Genomic DNA, 21,017 nt, shown 5'->3' with positions numbered 1-21,017 from the left:
TGGTGTATTTTTTAATCCTTTAAACCATGTTATTCCGTAAAAATATACCATAAAACTACTGTAAATCATGAAAAATACAATTTTATTCATATGTTTTGAGACATTAAACTACCTGATTTGACAAAGGTGTGCTGAATTAGAGCATTCAAAAAAGTGGACAAACCATGATCATATTTTCGAGTGGACAATCCAAAATCTTTTACCTTAAGGTGAAGGTGGAAGCTAGCCACAAATGGCTGCCACAATGGCGCTCATTTCTTTCATCTCCCTCCCTCACCCCTCGCCCGAAAATCAATAATTTTGCGAAACAGTGTGAAGAAAATGATCGTTTTCGCACACTTCCCATGAAGTAATATCAACCAAACTCTAATCGATTACTCACAAGATATTAAATTTTCACCTGCTGTCGCACTGTATAGTGAAAAACGTCGGAAAACTCGAGCAAGTGCTCTGAAAGTTAAATTTTCATTTTTCAATCTTCGGCAATGGTTTTGTTTGTATTGGTGAAAGCATCGTTATTTTTTCGACACTGATGCCAGACAACATCATCGAAACAGCTATCAAAACCACTCAATAAAATGTTATTCCTGAGTTATAGCGTTTCATGTTATGAAAATGAATAGGATAAAATTGTGTTGATATCAATACAATCATTATTTTTACGTTTAATGGGTATATAATGTTAGTTTTAGCAACTTTAACATAGGGTAAGAAAATTGTATTGCAGAGCTCGGAACACTGCCACGGCTCCCTATGCTTTCAAAAACAATAAACGGAAAAGTATTACATTCAATCTAAATGTCTCGGCCAACGAAGAGAAGGGTTAAGGCTCTCCAACGTGAATATGTGAAAACAATACGACCAACGAAGGAAAAAAATTGAGGAATTATCAGCATCGATACTATGCGGAAGAACTTGTTAATATCAAAAGAGCCCCAATTCGCATGTGTTATAAATTTGCTCATGTTACGCTCGCGTATAATCAGAATTTTACTTCATATTCAAATGCACCTTCCATATATATTTATGTTTGCAATCGTTCATCGGAACATATCGTTCATACATTTAACTTCAGTATTGAATTGTTATTTTTTTCAAATGTATTCAAAGACTCGTGTCAATGAAGCGCCACACAGTCTGATAAGTGAATTGATCTATTTACATGTGCTTTGCTCTTCTCTCACAAACACTATTACCCCATTTTTACACGTGGGTTTACCTATACTACTACAATGGCTAGCTTCCACCTTCACCTTAATTGTTTTAAATAAATTTTTTTTTTGTTTTTTGAATATAAAAAAAGAATAGAATTTTTTATTCATCCCCCTAAAGTCAGAAAATATCTTTCTCACAAAACATCCAAATTCTTTCAAGAGGTTATAAAGGATCATATTTGATGAAGAAAATCCTTTTACGCATATGTTCGAACTTCAACAATGACGGAGTTGTTGAACTTATTCTCTGTTTCGGGTTCTGTGTGCCTCTAACTGGGTCTACTTCAACAAGTTCGCTACGTAGGACGATTCGGTCGCTTCCATTTGAAAGATGAGAAAACTTAGTAAGGGAAGCTCGCTAACGCTCGGTCGGACCATTCTGAAGGATCGTCTCCTATGTTTCAAGCTATCCGGGCAATCGGTGGAACACGGGATTGCTTGCAAGAAACCGTCGTTTCCGACGGCGGGTCGACGGTCGACTCGGATTGCGTCACCACAAGTCACGTTGGATGTTACCATTACATTCACTCTAGAATAAATTTCATTGCAAAAAAAAATAAATTCATAATGGAAATTGCGCTTCGGTGACCCATACATGAATACCGCAAATCCCAAATACGCTTCTTCGAAGCACTACAAAATATAAAAGCACTGCAAACAATAATACAAGAGATAATTGAGTGCCCTTGCGAACTTAAAATTGCTATCCGGTGACGCTAATACGTAAGCATAAAAAAATTAAATTACTGTACTGATGGGACAAGATGGAAAGTGACGGAAAGAGTATTCAACTCTTTCCTCGCTCGATTTCCTTGTTCTATTTCAGTTGCTGGGAAAAAAACGACGAGAGAGAGAGTGATTATTCCTCTCGCGTGCGATAAACCTCTACGTATCGTATATTACCAACCTGTTCCTATTCCCCCCACTATATATCCATATTATCGCATCGACAAGAATGTTCTACTTTTCTGTTTGTTTTGATTTCAGCAAAAAATACATTAAAAACCACTTTTTTGTAAAACATTTAGCCAATGAATCCGAAAAACAGTACAGTATATTGAATTGCAAGAAACTGCATTTAGGTTTTGTGAAGCATGAGTTGCCAACTATATAATTGAAGTTTTTCTTAACACATCCGTATTACCCCCACCTCCCCAACAGAATGTAGTTGATAGACATCTAAATTGATGGATTTAAATAACATTTTGGAAGTGATAGACTTAAAAGAAAATGGTTTTTAAGGTGTTAATATAAGTTTGTCCCAAAAATCCATAATAAACTTTATTATTTCTATCATCCAGATTGAATCATTCTAACCACTCTACAATTTGTTCTTTGACAACCATCTACTATATTTCTTAAATTCGTTGCAATATGCCTTTTAACAATTCCTGGTGAGTCTTAAATTAGAATTTTCAAAAATCACGATTTTTACACCGCTGTCCTTATTGTAACCAATTAACATTCACTTTAATGTTGAAATATTATATTTTTCTAGGAAAAAGCCATATTTGAAATATAAAAAAAAACAACTGTATGCAATCGAGTCTTCAATTGTATATACAGCCATTCCATGCTAAACCGATATAGTGGTTCTCAGATTTTCGTGAAAAGAGGTAATTTTGTTCATTATCACAAAACATTAGACCCGTATTTTTTTTTATTTTTTCTTTGGGGTGACCATTTCCATTTTAGGGTGGTTCGAAAAATCAAATAATTCCTCTTTTTCCCAAAAATGTTTTTGCGCTTACCAACACATTTGGCCTTCCATTTTTATTTGTACATATAATATATGGAAACGCGTTATTTCGCCTGAAAATTCATTTCCACTTACGAACAAAGATCAATTTCGATAGCGCAAATATCGAATGGACTAACAACGCTTATTATGATGTAATTTTCGAACATGTGGGAATTCAATTTTTCGAATTTTCCGACCTTCTTCAGGATTTTTCGAAAATTTTCCGATTTTTCTCTCCACTATATTGATCTACGGGAAGAGACGAATACAACAAAATACAGGAGGCTAAAATCCGACCATCCCTTCTTCGGATTTTCCGCTTACCAACAGATTCGTAATTATTGACTGTAGTCGTTTCTTGTTGTTTTCATGGCTTTGGACTAGAGAGCGCTATATTTTTGTATATTTTTTCTTGAAAACCGAGAATTTTTACATAACATATATCGATATCAGAGATGCAATTTTTTTCGTTTTTAGGATATGATTTTCCAAGGATGGTTAAAAAACCATTTTTTCACCTGTTTTCCATTAAAATTTGTGAACTTCTGGACCGATTCAGATGATCGATTTTGTAATTATTGATTGAGTCAGTTTTTCATGGTTTCCTCGACTTAAGATAGTGATACTATTTTTTTCGATTTTGAGATATGATTTCTCAAATTTAACATGTTTTAATTTTTCGTTCAATATTCCTATGTGACAACTTTTGACCACCGGTTAACTTTGAAAAATCATATGTCAGAGACGAAAAAAAATCTCTGATATCGAGATATGTTATGTGAAAAATCCTCAGCTTCCAAGGAAAAATATAAAAAATGCAGTGCAAGTCCATTTTTTTAAAAATAAAAGTCTGAATCATTGACTTCAATTTGATATGTCGATCATCTAAATCGGTTCAGTGATTCAAAAGTTATGAATTTTTGGAAAAAGTCATTTTTGGGAAAAAGTTGAAAAAAGAAGATTTTTCGGACCACCCTAAAATGGAAATGGTCACCCTAACGGAAAAATAAAGAAATACGGGTCTAATATTTTGCAATAAAGAACAAAACTAGCACTTTTCATGGAAATCTGAGAACCTCTATATCGGTTTGGCATGGAATGGCTGTATAATCGAATCATATAAAATAGTGTCAGTATATAATCGAGTTCGATCTGTACTTCATAATATTTTCACAAAATCAAATGTCTTCACCGTAAGTCAAATGTCTTCAAAAGGAAGACATGTCTTTAAACCTGGCATCTCTAATGAGCGCCTTTTTGCGCTAATTTTCAAAATGTGTCATGAAAATTGTTCTTTTTTGGTGGAATCTTTAAGTATGTTTGAGTTTAAATAATGCCTCAATCTCTAAATCTATTTAGCATGTTATTTTACTGCACACTCATTCCGCTTACCTGTTATTTCTCATTCCAGACGACACTCCTAATCGCGTTTCTGCTACAGATTCAACGTTGCCAGTAATTATTTCTCCGTATTGAACTTGGCCTGGATGACATTTTGCAGTTCGCGATAATGCCTTATTAATCAATTGACAGCTAGAGTTAGTATCCGTCGCTCAAGAGCAATCTAGCGGAATAACCCGATCCCACAATACACGATCAAATAACACAACAAAACCACAACGGTGCGGAACATACACGGCTCATTTTCATGCATTTTTTTTTGCTGTTGTTTTGTAGTCGTTAGCGATGATACATATTTATCGCTAAGACAAGCACTCATTTATTCTTTTTTATTTGTAAACACACATTCCAGCCGAAACTAGCTGACATTCCATCATGATCATGTAAAATATTTACAAAAATCGCTAGAATGTTCCGACGGCAACCAAATTTCCGTTCAGATTTCATCCGAAAGTAGTTTGCTAAATATATTACACGAGCGTCGTCTGTCCATCGCGAATCGGTGAAAAGAAAGCGAACCACAATAATGCAACGTTCTTCGGCACGCAGTGCTACTTGATCAAGAAAAAAGTTCCAAACGATCGAATCAAAGTCCGAACGATCACTGCCTATGTTTTGCACTTTTTACCGGCGAGGAAACCCGAGTATCCCAACGGCAGCAGAACTGAGAACGATGCCCGACTAGAAAATGACAAAATTTTTACATTGATGAAATTTTGTTGTCGCTCCCGTCGAACACTTGAAATATTCAGTAATACTAACCTGAATGCAAAAAATGTAACGCTTAATCTTTGTTTCATAGCAACAAAAATTCAGTTGAAAAGCGTCAGCACGACGTCGTACCATTGCAGTTTCTACTCGGGCTTCGCCGATTTTCTTTTTCCTCTCTGGTCTCCGTTTCGCTGCCCAATCACGGGTGATCGTCGTTCGGTATCAGCTGCCGGTTGTCACACAATTTCTGCACCCCGCACCGTTCGCACACTTTTGCTGGACTTGATCGATGCTGCCTACCTTCGCGTCAACACCTGATTTGAAGGTCAGTGCACGCCATGACGTCGCGAGCCTCCGGCTCAACATACTTTCATACATAAGTGATTGATATGAATGGCAGTCCCGAACTATTTTCTTGCGATCCTGCTTCCGTTTGTTCACCACTGGGTCCACGATCTCTCTTTATTTTATCGTAGACCACTCCGTCATTATAGTTGCGATCTTAAACACTATAATTATCCTTGAATTTGACCCTTGGTAAAGCCAGACGAAAATTAAGTTCGGTGTTTGGTACTCATGTTTTGCATGTTTTCGTTTTTCATCCAACACTTCCTATAATCGTACAATGGAATGTTGTTATATTTATGAGAAGACGTTTCTTCCTATTATTTGAGCACATCAGATTGAAACGAAGCTTCTATCTGTATTGAGTTGCTAAAATTCAGGCCAAAATGCAACCTTCTCATTTCCTAAGGAATAACTTATTTAGTATACATACTAATTTCAAATCTAACAGTCTAAATAATTCTGACATAAGAAACATCACGCCGCGGTCGTTCAATGCCGAAAGCATGAGTACAGCGCAGAGGTCATTAGCATAGCACACATACCCGAGGTCAATGGATCGAAAAAAACCACGATTTGTCTGCACTTTTCTTCTGCTTACATGCGCTACTGGAGTTCGGGCACAATGACTTTTATGAGTTGGATGGAAGATCATTGACTGTTTATAAATTGCAAAATGAACCAATTTTGCGTTTTTTCAAACATAAATATATAAATCTCAAAAATAGAAGATATGCGCAGAATACAAAAATTGGTTACAAACTAAAGGATTCATTGTCTGAACAAGTCGTCCCGTAAGATCTGACTTCATCGTCTGGAATATGTTGTCCATTCAAATAAGTACTCGTAACATCTGAATGTGTGCACCCATTGGCATATCGTAGGATTGATTTGTAGAGTTGGCTCCATCATTGTTGAGTGTGCAACTGGAGCAAATTTAAACAATGTGAGGAATGATATTGAAACAAATCTGAGTGAGAAATATAGTGCCAAGATTGAAAATTGTGGGCATGAGCGACCAGTATCTTCGTTGACTATTTAAAAAGTCAAAATGCAGGTATCACGATAAAGGATGTAAAAGTTATAAACACGTTCGAGAATCCACGCTTCTCATATAACAAGTATAGCTCTGTTATTGAAGTAGATGTTGACACATATAATGGAATTTTTTTTTATTCCAATTATTTATTTCTTAGGCTCATTAGCATTTTATCTGTAACAGAGCCGGGTTTTTATCGTGTACATGTACATATGTTTATGTTTCTATAAATTGTAAATTGTAAATTACACAGTAGTAGTAATATCCATTTAGGCGTTTAGGTTTGTCTGTTCCATTACATTATGGTAAATTACACTGTAGTAGCCATTTAGGCGTAAGGGTATTCTATCTGTATTCCATTGTTCAGCAGACCGGACAGCGGAGACAGTTGATATTGTTCATTGTTGGGTTATTTATACAGGGTTTTCCAACTTTAAATTCCGAAAGTAAATCGAAATAAAACACACTTAGAATTCGAATTTCGATGAAACTTTGATTTCAAATTAAAGTTTGGTTTATGCCATTACGTGTGAAATACAACATCATTCAAATGCCCACCTAGGGCTTCCTCGCACACCTTGATCAGGAACAGGCAATTTTCGGTGACTTTTCGGCACATATGGGGCGGTATCTCGGTCATAGCTTCACGAATGTTGTCTTTCAAATGTTCAAGAGTTTGCGGAGAGTTGGCATAGACACGGTCTTTCGCATAACCCCACAAAAAAAAGTCTAGCGGGTTCAAATCGCATGATATGGACGGGCAATTGGCATCACCTAAACGCGAAATTATGCGTCCCTCAAATTTCGTTCGCAATATGGCCATGTTCGGTCGTGTTGTGTGGCACGTGGCGCCGTCCTGCTGAAACCACATGTCATCCGTATCCATATCTTCAATTTGTGGCAAAAAAAATCGGTGACATGCGGCCATAGCGCTCACCATTCACAGCTACCGTCTCGCCATCCTCATTTTCAAAGAAATACGGCCCGATGACTCCACCAGACCATAATGCGCACCAAACAGTGACTTTTGGCGGATGCAATGGCCTCTCAACAATCACGTGTGGATTTTCTGAGCCCCATATACGGAAATTTTGGGTGTTTACATAGCCACCGAGCTCGAAATGTGCCTCATCGCTGAAGAAAATTTGATGCGAAAATTCAGCATTTTGCTGCTTTTGTTCGTTCACCCAATCGACGTATGCCCGACGCATTCCATGGTCACCACGCTCTAATTTTTGTACCAGTTGGACTTTACATGGATGTAGGTGCAAGTCCAAATGCAAAATTCGCCACAATGATGTGTTTGACAAGCCCAATTGCTGAGCACGCCGTGGAATCGAAACATTCGGGTCATCCTCCACACTGGCAGCAACAGCAGCAATATTTTCGGCCGAACGCACATTACGATGATGCACAGGTTTCACAATATCCGCTACGGATCCAGTTTGTTCGAATTTACGAACTACATTAGCGATTGTGTGCTCTGTAGGCCGTCCATGATGACCAAAATCCGTCCGTAATGCTCGAAAAACATTTGCCGGTTTTTCATCATTTTTATAGTATAATTTAACAAAATTAACACGTTGTGCGATGCTAAAACGATCCATATTGTAAAATGCCAGACACTCAACTAACGATATGACGCTTTGGTTGACAGCTATGTCAAACGGTTGTCAGCGCAGGGCTGTATACTTTCGGAAGCCCGAAATGGAAAACCCTGTAGAACAGCAGCCCGATGTTTCTTGCAGAGCAGAGCAGTTGTATGGATCTTATTTCGACCGTGGATCGTTCTCCATCGCGGATGATGGTTGCGTGGACATAGTTATTCTATAACAACACAAAGATAGTCAATTGAGGGCCCTGAGTTTGAACTCACGATCGATCGCTTAGTAAGCGAACGCGTAACCAAGTGACTACGAAGACCCCCTGTATATAATGGTATGCTGCGTGCAAAAAAAAACTAAATGTGGGGTTTGATCGGTGCTCCGTAGTTCCCGCGATAATGCGGAGAATTTGGTCATAAGAGCAAAATATGCAATAATTGCGATACGTGCTCTAGGTGTAGTCAAAAACACCAAACATCCGAGTGCAAGTCAACTGTATTGAAACGCGTTAATTGTTTAAAAATTAATAAAGAACGCAAAATGAACCTGGACGCTAACCATGCCGCTTTTAGCTCTGAATGCTCGGTTTATAAAAGACTATACAATTAGGAAAAAAGCAGCTTGCATATCAATAAATAGCAAGCATGTTCCAGAAAAATTGTGGATCAATTTCATGTACCGTTCTGAATCATATTTCGGACGCTTAAGGCATTCGATGCAAAAAACAGGTCTAAACTATATGCATAGGTATTATTTGGTTGATATTTTTAATAAATTAGTTCAATATGCTTTTAAGCTTTCTATTTTGGTACCTATTTGATTGAAAACATAAGAAAATCATCGAATAACATATTTTTGAAATGAAGCGAATAAAAATCTAACTTCGGACACTGAATCAAATTTCAGACAGATTTAATTCAAATTTCGGACACTTTATTTTGTAATTTTTTGAACGAAAATTACATTACACTTGATTATATTTTATAGTCAACTGCGAAACACTTACCAAGCAATCACAGTAAACTGTTAACGATGATGAGAACAGATGAAACACGGGAGAAATTGAAATATTGATGAACGGGTAAATTCTACGTGCTCACACTAAGCAAACGTCAAACACAAACGATAGTGAGTAGTGTTGATAGATTTTTGCCGAATATGTTATAATTCAAATATGGTTCTTATATGAAATGATAGTGAAACCAAGGGATTACTCTAAAGAAGCAATTGTGATATTAATTTTATAGTTATATCATCAGTGCATTAAGCATTTCAAGATGTTAGAACAAAGTGTCCGAAATATGATGTTGCCCGAAATATAATTCAGAACGCTACTGTATTTAAATATCGCGGGGTTGTCAACAAACTTCGTAGCATTACGTCAGATTGTTGAGGAAAAGCGTCCACTTTTAGTTTTATTATCAGAAACCCACATTGTTGAAATTGAATCATTTGATCAATATAGTATTCCGGGATATCATGTTGCTGCTTGTTTATCACATTCTAGACATAGGGGAAAAGGGGGGAATTTGGACCACCTAGGCAAATCGCCTAATAAAAGAGATGATTTTTGGACATTAAAATTTGATGCGGGGTGATTTGGACTATCTGTGGGGTGATTTGGTCCAGTGTGTGTTTCATCGAAAAAAACATGCTTATGTTTATGTAGAGTATTTTGGAATAATGTTACAACTAGTAACAGTGTTTTGGGATCGATACCAGGTGTCTTGGCCAGATTCCAGACCAGAAACATTGGATTGAGACCATCTCGAATTCTGCATGGGTTTTTTCACTGTTGTTCGAGCATTTTCAAACACTTTCGATGCTTGGTCAAAGACAATCCGTTGCTCTTTCAAGCTCCCCCCTCTTCCAACGTTGTCTGCCCATCCTCTTTTGTAATTCTGCGGCATCTGAAATCAATTAGACCAAAGAAAAACCTCAAAACTGTAGGACCAATTCACCCCACAAAAACGTGTCCATGTCACCCCACACAACATGCAAAAATTAAAATGCAGTTAATTTCATTTATTGTTTTCAAACTTACAGTTTCGCTGCAAAAAATTGTTCCTCTTCTGTAGGCGAACAGAACTTTACTGCACAATACACGAAAAGTTTATTTGATCAGCGAGAAAACCTCAAAACCACGATTGGAAAATTCATATTTTTTGACAATCAAAGAGCTTGCTGTGTTAATGCTACCATTTCCTTCCACCTGTTGAATTTTACCAATGTTTTTTTACGTTAGTTACATACAGTTCATTAATAAAAAAAGATGACATTATAAAAAATCCAAGTTGAGCCGTACTTTTTGAGATAAAGAGGTGGTCCAAATCACCCCATATGTCCAACTCACCCCGTGTTACCCTACTGGCGGTGTTGCTATTTATGTCAGAGAATCAGTACAATTCAATCTTCACCTCAACGAAATGATTGATGGAAACTGGTTCTTAGGCATAACAGTTGCACGTGGCATGAAGATGGGTAATTATGGTGTTTTATATCACTCTTCCAGCTCTAGTGACCAATGTTTCGTTGAAAAGTTAGAAAACTGGTTCGAAATGTTCATTGATTCTAGTAAACTAAATACACTGGCTGGTGACTTTAATATTAATTGGTGTGATAACCATAATTCGAATCATTTGAAGCGTTTAGCTGAATTTTCCAATTTTAAACAAACTGTGAATGAGTTTACGCGTTTTTCCCGGCACAGTAAAACTTTAATTGATCATGTGTATTCCAATTTTGATAGTGTTTGTTCATTAACAGATACTGATTTAAAAATAACCGATCATGAGACCATAGTTATTAACGTTTTGGATAGTTTCATTAACAACGAAGATTATGTGAAATTGAAGTGCTGGAGAAAATATTCTAAACAGGCTATTCGAACCTTGTGGAGAGAAGCATGGATTTTCCATTCGAGGTTAGTAACTTAGATGAATCTACAGCTGTTCTGACTAACGTCCTGAAAACGTGTACAAATCAGCTAGTTGATCAAAAGTTGGTGTCTATGCAAAACTCGAACAGCTGGTACAATTTGGATCTTTTACGTCTTAAACGTAAGAGGGATGGTACAAAATATTTTGTAGAACGAATAGTGACATTCATTGAAACATGTACACGATCGCGCGCAATAAATGTTCACAATCATTAAAAAAACTCGTTGTGAATATTTTCAGAGGAAAATTGATCGGCATCAAAACAACAGCAAAGAGTTATGGAAAATTTTAAAATCTTTATTGAAGCTAATAATTGTTAACCACGGTCCACAACCTTCAATGTCACATTAGAACAATCCGAGCGAGTAATAGCATCTAAGTTTAACGATTATTTTGTCGATAGTGTTTCATTGATCAATCAATCTATTGAATTGGTCGATGAACCCGATGAAATAAAACAGCCGGTTAATAGTAATTGTAGATTTGAAGATTTCCACCCAATTACATTAGGTCAGTTGAAATCTTTTTTGCTTTTCATTAGAAAAAACGACTGGAGTAGACAATGTTGATTCTAGAGTTGTTCAAGACTGCTTTCATATCATTTCTCCCATCTTGCTGGACCTTATAAATACATCATGGGCATGTGCCTCAAGTGAGGAAAGAATCATTAGTTGTTCCGATCCAAAAGGTTGTTGAAACGATTAAAGCCGAGGAGTTTCGTCCCATCAACATGTTGCACACCTTAGAGAAAATATTAGAACTGGTTGTTAAAGGCCAGCTGTTGGAATATTTAGATTGTAACTCTTTGCTAATACCAGAACAATCGGGATATCGGGAAGGTCATTCCTGTGAAATCGCATTGAACTTGGTATTAGCAAAATGGAATGAAAAATTAGAAGATAAAGAAACCATTGTTGCTGTTTTCTTGGAACTAAAGCGCGCTTTCAAGACAATTTCTAGGCCCTTGTTGTTGAACACGATTAAGCGCTTTGGATTTACGAGAACTGCATATAAATGGTTTGAAAGCTATTTGTATGACAGAACTCAACGGACTGCTTTTAGCGATCTCATTTCCAGTCCTGTAGGAAATAATCTTGGAGTACCACAGGGCAGTGTATTAGCGCCTCTTTTATTTATTATGTATATCAATGACATGCGGAGAGTCTTACGATTTTGCGATATTAATCTTTTCGCAGATGACACTGTGTTATTCATTGCAGCTAAAGATGTGTATCAGGCCGTTTTACACTTGAATGAAGATTTGCGTTTTCTAAGTAGATGGTATAAGTATAAGCAATTGAAATTGAACATAAGTAAAACAAAATACATGAGCATCTCGCAAAATCGAATAAATGAGAACGTCTCTATTGTTATTGATTATGAGGCTATTGACCGCGTTCGGGAGATTAACCATCTTGGCGTGATTATTGATGACAAACTGAAGTTCAACACTCACATTGACAATGTCATCAAGAAAATTGCCAAGAAGTATGGAATCTCATGCCGATTGAAAAACGATTGAACTATTTGCCGCAAAATACAGCTATACAAATCAATCATCTCTCCTCATTCGGACTTTTGTTCTTCCGTTCTATTTCTAGCCAATGGAACACAAATATCGAGATTACAGCGTTTGCAGAATAAAAGAATGCGATAAATACTAAAATGTAATAGGTTCACTTCCTCATCTTTGATGCTGGACGCTTTGCAATGGTTATCCGTGAAGCAAAGAATTGTTTATTTAACTATGGTGTTCATTTTTGAAGTAATTAGCGGTTTGCTACCTCGATATTTGTATGATCGAGTTGAAAAAGGAAGTGACTTTTATAGTTATAACACTAGAAACGCGAATGAATTAAGAACACCCCATTTCTTGACATGTGCTTCACAAAATTCGTTGTATTTCAAAGGAATAAATGTTTTCAACTCGATGCCAAGACATATTAAACGTGCAACAACATTAGCAGAGTTTAAGAGAAGCTGTGTTTTCATAACAGCTGAATGATTTTTTTTTTACTTTATGACGAAAATTTTAACTCACGAAGTTTTATACGAACGGATAATTTATGTGAAAAGTTTTATGCAGTCTTTTTTTTTATTTTTTTCATTGAATATTGTATCTGACGAAGTTTCTATTGAACGGATTATAATGTGTAGACGATTTATTTTTTTCCCTATTTTGTATTAATCTCTATTATGTCTGTCATGATCTTGGTGATGATGGATTATTTTTATTTTATGTTTTTATATTGTAGAAAAAAAAATAGTCTACAAAAGTTTGAGCGTCGCGCGCGCAGATATGAAGGATAAAAATTTAAAAGTTTTGTAAGGGCCGGTCTAGAAATTTTTCGTGAAGGAAAATTTCTCGATTTCTCTGGATGGGGATATTCAAGTCAATCCAAAACAAGGCTGGCGGTTGGACTTGTGTCTTGGTGGACCATTTGGCTGCAAGGGCCTTGTCGGGACCGTATCGGCTCTGTGGCGGACAAGACTGAGTATTGGCTTGTCTTTTGACATTGATTTTTTTTTAACTTATATCTGTAAATAAAATCAGTTCGTTTTTTTGCTAAACTGATTTCAATGCTGAGAAAAAAAATATCTCTTAGATAACTCGTCTTGCTCAAATCTCTGTAGGGGAAGGAGGCGGGACCATCATCATCATCATCATCATTTGGTGTGCCAACACACTTATTGTGGACATTTTTTGATACATGCCTTCAAATACCATAAGGGGTGGAACGATCAAAATAATGTCAGCCAAAATTTGACATATTTCTTTTCAGTGTGCATTTACTAAACCTGTGCAACTCTCATTATGCAGGTGTGTTCGTGTAGATTGATTCCTCTATCTAAATTTTATCGCTTGCACCCCTAGGGAAAAGTCCATTCCAACGACCACTGCCCATTTTGCCCCCAAACAACAAAGTTATTTATATGCGAATAATTTGCTTAAAGCAAACTGGATATATGTTCATCTTTTCTAGAGTATGTGATCAGTCGTCCAAACTGATGATTTGTCGAGGATATCAAGCCGATTGAACGAAATTGCACGATGTACATAAAACTACATCCGAGTGGCGGTCGAGAGAGCAGTTTATGTTCCATTTATAAATCGAGACAGCATGAGACAGCTCTACTGAAACACAGAGTGACTCAAAAGTCATGAAACTCTTCAAACATAAGGTGTTTGTTAATAAAACATCGACAGCAATACTTCTATCATCAAACAAGCAACTGACCACTTTATCCTCACTGACCAATTTATCGACAGTTTCCATATTAACATTTCTTCGGTTGCAACCCGTAATGGTTCCAGGCTGATTAATTGATGGATTTTTTGATTTACAGAAGTTCAACCATCCTGTGGTCATCCATCTCTGGAAATTATACATTCAAATTTTGTTCACTAATTTGGTTATTTAAAAAAAAACTGGAGATGTTCTACAGTCAACCGTATTCCGCGGTATAGACAAGTTCTCCTCTTTATTAAGAAGCCTCCCATGCGTCAACCGTGTATGATCGATCCCCAGTTTCGTCAAAATAATCTGCTCCTTTCGGTCCTTTTTAGCTCTCCATGCTGTCGTAAATGGTTCGATTCTCCGGAATTTAATATTTCGTTTATGATACCATTCAGCCTCCCAAGTCTCTTCCAGCATTTTCCTACTCCACGAATTACGGTCTACAGCAGGGGAATGGTTCTAAGTGATTTTTTGCAGCAAATCTGAACAGCTATTTTTAGCTGCTAATAACGCATAGGCAGTTAGAAATAGCTTTTGGAAATCATCATGATACTCGAATTTATGTGCTCAGGTTATTTGAATCAAGACGAAGACTGGTTCTAGACAAATTTCACGCACTGTTCGGCCGTCATCGTTAACAATTATATAATGATACCAACATGAAACATTTTAATACGGGAACTAAATTGACTTTCAATGATAGTTACAAATCTGTAAAAAAACAATGAAAGGTGACTGACACAGAATTTAAAGCGTGAAATTTCATTTTATGTTTTGTTTCTATCATTCTTTTCCGTTTATACTTCAACTCAGCGAATGACGCAACATTACACCAGATAACGTCAATGGCATTTCGAAGACATCGGGAAATGGTGGAAACATTGTTATTGAGCAATGTGAATTTGATTTTCCCCCTTTATTCCGAGCGGTGAATGACGTGAGATAGCACAGTTTCTCGCATACTGAGCCTGCGGGAATATCGTGACTTGAGCTATCTACGTCATTCGCCGCGCGGAATGAAGGGGTTCTGTTACATTTTCCGGAACGCTTCCACCACATAAATCATCTAAGCCTGTGATCAAGTGATGAGCCAGCCTACGGCTGACAGCCTCTATAATAAAGAATAAAAAATACTATGGGTGGGTTACACCTATGATATAAACGCAAGGTTATCGTAGGACTTCCGTCGGCTTAATATTCATTTGTGTTTCTTCAATTAGCAAAAACAGCAACTCGAATGTTCCTCATTGGGTTCGTCATTAGGTATTGGGTACTGCAACTAATGATCTTCGACCTACTGCGTAACAACATTGACTGTCCCCAACTCTTACAAAATGTTCCTTTTCACGTCCCTTCACGGCAGTTGCGATCATCACAGCTCATCTCGGTACCTACACACCGGACCGGTAATGGATTCAACAATCCATTGGACATTCAATTACATCAGTGCACATTTTGCACCTGCTGTGCACCTGCTTTTAAAATAGTATTAGGAATATTAGATAGAGTGGTCTGTGCCTCAAAGCGAGTTTTAACAATAAATAAATAAATAAATAAATATCACCACTGCGCAGAGCTATCTTTAGTGTGTATTGATTAAATTATTGATTAAACTAGTGAATGAATAAAACAGTTTACGAATTCAATTGCAAACAAATCCCGAATTAGATCAATTCATGCATTATGGCAGTAATTATCGCAGAAAATGATGATGATAAAAGTACTGCCGACTTGAATGTATCTGCAATGCCGATTTTCCAAAATTCTTGGTTTCTGAATCTGTATTGGGAAATCACATTCCGGTTTGCAAAGGAGTACAAAAGTATCCGCAGCTTGCATCTAATTTGCAATGCCAATTTCCCCATGCTCCATGGTTTTGAAGTCGGTGTTAGGGAAACATTCCGATTTGCTGAAACGCAAGCGAGTACAAAAATACCCGCTGCTTGCATCTAAAGGGTGTGTCACATCAAATTGCATCACGGAAAAAACGCTGTAGAAATTCGCCCAGTAGACCGATCCTATTGAAAATTTTAGACAGTCAAATAAAAACTATTAAACAACTTTTGACATTTTATTTTTGTTCATACTTCGAGCCCAAGCCCGTATGCTCGCACCATAAGGTTCTGTACAACGTCAGGTTGTAGTTTTTTTTAACAGAAATCCATGTTCTCTTGAAGTCCGCCTCCGATTTGACAACTTTTGGGTTCCTCCGGAGGGCCTGCTTCATAATCGCCCAATATTTCTCTATTGGGCGAAGCTCCGGCGCGTTGGGCGGGTTCATTTCCTTTGGCACGAAGGTGACACCGTTTGCTTCGTACCACTCCAACACGTCCTTTGAATAGTGGCACGAAGCGAGATCCGGCCAGAAGATGGTCGGGCCCTCGTGCTGCTTCAATAGTGGTAGTAAGCGCTTCTGTAGGCACTCCTTAAGGTAAACCTGCCCGTTTACCGTGTCGGTCATCACGAAGGGGGCGCTCCGCTTTCCGCAAGAGCAGATCGCTTGCCACACCATGTACTTTTTGGAAAACTTGGAAGGTTTCTGCTTGCGAATCTCCTCCGGAACGCTGAATTTGTCCTCTGCGGAGAAGAACAACAGGCCCGGCAGCTGACGAAAGTCCGCTTTGACGTATGTTTCGTCGCCCATTACCAGGCAATGCGACTTCGTCAGCATTTCGGTGTACAGCTTCCGGGCTCGCGTCTTCCCCACCATGTTTTGCCTTTCGTCGCGGTTAGGAGCCTTCTGAACCTATGTACGCAGGCCCTCCCGCTGCTTGGTCCGCTGGACGAATGAACTTGACAAATTCAGATTATTGGCGACATCCGGATCACGTCTAAACTGCTTAACTACGCGCTTGTGATCTTTTTCACTGACGGAGCATCCATTTTTGCCGTTCTTCACCTTCCGGTCGATGGTTAGGTTCTCGAAGTATCGTTTTAGTACTCTGCTGACCGTGGATTGGACGATTCCCAGCATCTTACCGATGTCCCGATGTGACAACTCCGGATTCTCGAAATGAGTGCACAGGATTAATTCACGACGCTCTTTTTCGTTCGACGACATTTTTCCAAATTTACGAAAAATTGACAGTGAAGCATGGCCAACGTGATCTTTACACTCTTATCTGATTATAAGCGAAAGCTGAAGATATAATTCCTAAAAATTAAATTTCTACAGCGTTTTTTCCGTGATGCAATTTGATGTGACACACCCTTTATTTTGCAATGCCGATTTCCCCAGGCTCCATAGTTTCGAAGTATGTGTTAGGGATACATCCATTCATTCCAGCGATCATACCTCAGTCGTTGCGTAATCATAACTGAGTTGATTTCCGAGCGGCACTCGCTTATATACCGATTGGTGTGATTTCAATAGCCTGTTTTGAAAGCAATTTCCGGGCAATTGAAACTAGTTTTTGGATCAAATAGTAACAAGCATATAACGCGTAGACATTATATCTTCCGAATGAAGTGTTTATCATACCGTTTCGCTCTGTTCAAAATCTCGTTGCTCCGGCGTAACGCTTTCGTTTTCGAAACTTTGAACTTACCCCAGTATAGAAATGAAAGACGTAGTCCTACGTCAAAATCTAAGCCAGGGAAGTAATTTTGTCTGGATTGAGGGCACCAGTTGTGGAAGAAAACATGACCGAAGAAAATGCTGAATTCCCACCAACTGTGGTTGTCATTTCCATCAAATTGTTATGTTATGATCCAAAACATTTTCTTCACAGACTTGTACATCAAGACATTATGGGGAATGCCGACATGCTAAGGATTTCTCCATATTTACTGGATATCCCATCTTGAAAAAAAAATTATAGGAGTTTGTGTTTAAGACACGACCACATTGTTGACGTAGAATTACGATGTAGTTTAATTCAAGTCGCTTGTTTATAACTACGGATATTATTTTATAATACTACAAAAACTTTGAAATTCCATTCTACCATTCTACCATTCTACCAGTTTGGTCGCCTTGATTTTTTTTATTGTAGAATCATTTGACGATAATTGTTTTATGATTCATTCTTGTGCTCTAAGAACTATACATGCTCGAGATAAGCGCAGCTGTCATCGTTAATGGAGAAAGTGTTGCTACTGGCAAGCGAAACCAAATCACATACAACATTTCAGAACGACAGTTACTTTCTTGGTGACTAAATAAACGAAATAAACTCTATCTGCTAATCTCAACAACCTCGAAAAAAGTAGCACTGCTTCATTATGATCAAGATTAGCGCAAATGCAATTCTTGTAGAAGGCAGTTTTGCGACTGGCACGCGAGCCCAAATAAATTAATAACTTAATATAACTTATTGAATAACATGGTATTTCCCAAATATTTTTTTCGTGCACAACCTTAACACCTGCTTCACCTAGCGTCAGTTCAATGCATTGATGACAGAAAACAAACAATGTTAACTGCTTGGAAAAAGGCCTCAGCAGAGATTCATTACCAATACCCTAGCGTAAATATTTCCCTCCCGCTATCTTCCCTCCTTGTTTATACTTATCATTACGACTACATAATTTATAACACCAAACAATCATCAAACATAGCATGAAAATATTAGGCGATTGTTGCAACGTTACAGGGCCATTGCACACGGGAGCAGATACAAATGGGGTTTCAGCGTAGCGAAGATGCACTATTCTTACGTACGGGTTATGAAGCACGCACGTACGCACACAAATATCCATATACGATGGCTTGAAGCAACAAAATATACACACACTTATCCCCGTTTCACGATCTTCTCAACAGAAGCCTTTTCTGTTAATATTGCCAGTCTTGATTAGCTTAGCTGTCATCCTTTGTGAAGAGAGTTTTCCTACCGTCATGCGAAACCAAATCACTGACAAAATTCCGGAACATTTATTTTCTTGGTGAGCTGACGATAGCCTAGATTGATGATTACCCACACAATTGTGTAGCTCAGAACTGTAATGCAATGGTGTCAGTTTGATGCAATGATTGCAATACCAGAGACATCAGCGAGTGAGTAATTTAGTCACGTCCACAGCTCAATCCAAAACGAAGACATGTGATGACGCAAAACAAGGAAGAACAAGCGATATTCATTGCTTTGAATACAGAACGATACTGAAAGTTTTCCTTCCTTCCTTGCTTGATACTTTAAACTTCTTCAGTTCATTCGTCTGTAACCTTCAAAAAGGCCCTTGGAAAACTTAGCTTCATCCATAATATTACTCCTCCACCCCCATTGCCTTGAGAAAGGCATTCGATCCCTTGACGTCCAGCTCGCCCAGCAACGATGTTGTTCAGTCGATTTCCTAACGAAGAATGAAAGTTTGCCTCAGCGAGATCCACTGTTTATACTCTAAGCAAATATTCCCCTTCGTTCTTCTTCTTTTCCTTTGTTCACGGAGACTTTACATCTTACGATTTTCCCTTCGTTGCTCGTCGATAAGTTGCTCGTTATTGACAGCTCTGTTCGGGAAAGCACACAAATGGACAGAACAAATGTATGAGTAAATGGGAATGCTTCCAATTTTCATAAATTTAAACCATATACAGGCTATGGGATTGTAATTGTATATCAAACAAATCTTAGGGAATTTCCGATTCGTTTGGTATGTAAATCGCCAAAATCCGTTCGCGGCAGAAATAGTTATTAATGTTAACTTTATTTCATAAAAACGTGACATGTTTTCTGATTTGGCACCCTTAATGAAAGACGTAGTTCTATGTCAAAAAACGAATTAAAACTTGTTACAATAATTTCAAAGTACACCCTGGTTTTTTTTACGTCGGGGATACGTACCTCGTAAAAATAACCGCTTTAATTCGAAAATCCGCGTAAGAAAAAACTCGGTCACCTAAAATCTACGTAAGCATCGTGACAGAGTGCGGCACTAATTAACATCACAAGCTCTAAGTTCTAAAATCCGCGTTAGTTGGGAAATCCACGTAAAAAAACCTTGGTGTACTGAGATTGATATTTAAGGGGGTATATTTTGTATATTGGTATATTGACATAATTTTGGGTTCCCAAAATGGGCTCATACAAATACATTTCACATCAATTTTTTCTGTTCACAAAAGCAAAGATAAAAATATGTTAGGAAAAAACGTAATCCTACGTCAAAAACTATGGGTGGGTTATACCTAAAATACAACTGCAAAGTTCACATAGGAATACGGTTGGCTTAGTAGACGTTTGAGTGTATCGATTAAATTATTGATTAAACCAGTGATTAAATGAAACTATTTCCGAATTCAGATGCGAACAAATCCCAATCTAGGTCAATTCATGTATTGTGAAAAGATTACTTTCGTTGTTGCAAGTCGTATGGCATGATGCCTTGTTCATTTCATTCATTTCTCATGGAATTCCAAAATATGTGAACGAAAGAATGGCTAAAAGATCAATGTATTTTACAATTCCATCTGAATTTATTGCGTCTCCCAAGTGTACGTACTTCTTGAACCGCAAATTTATTTGATTTGTTGAACTTTAGGAATTCAGCACTGAGTTCAATCGACGTCAGACGTCACTTGATCACAGGCTTAGATGATTTATGTGGTGGTTATCTGAAGACATCAAGGAATGTCTTCCAATGCAGTCTTGAATAACCGAGCCAAAGCATTGTGTTCATACCGCTTTTGAAGTCTGCACATATTCCCGAGTGTAAAAATGCATGCGGGTACAAAAGTACCCGCACATTGCATATATTTGCAATGCCGGTTTCTCCAGATTCCTTGGTTTTGAAGTCTGTGTTGGGAAACTCATTCCGGTCTGCAGAAACGCAAGCGAGTACA

General features: G+C 37.7%; 1 protein-coding gene across 1 annotated transcript in view; it reads right to left on the bottom strand.

Annotated features, from left to right (window-relative positions):
- Positions 1-4,967, bottom strand: part of LOC129764702 (chloride channel protein 2) — a 151,566-nt gene extending 146,599 nt beyond the window's left edge. Inside the window, exon 1 of the transcript XR_008741278.1 lies at positions 4,348-4,967. The gene's annotated coding sequence lies outside the window, so the exon portion shown is untranslated. The remainder of the gene's footprint in view (positions 1-4,347) is intronic.
- Between the last annotated feature and the right edge of the window lie 16,050 nt (positions 4,968-21,017).

The sequence above is a fragment of the Toxorhynchites rutilus genome, chromosome 1, assembly GCF_029784135.1.
Source record: "Toxorhynchites rutilus septentrionalis strain SRP chromosome 1, ASM2978413v1, whole genome shotgun sequence".
Taxonomy (NCBI): Eukaryota; Metazoa; Arthropoda; class Insecta; order Diptera; family Culicidae; genus Toxorhynchites; species Toxorhynchites rutilus.
Note: the sequence above shows the minus strand (reverse complement) of the source record. Positions and strands in the feature narration are given on the sequence as shown.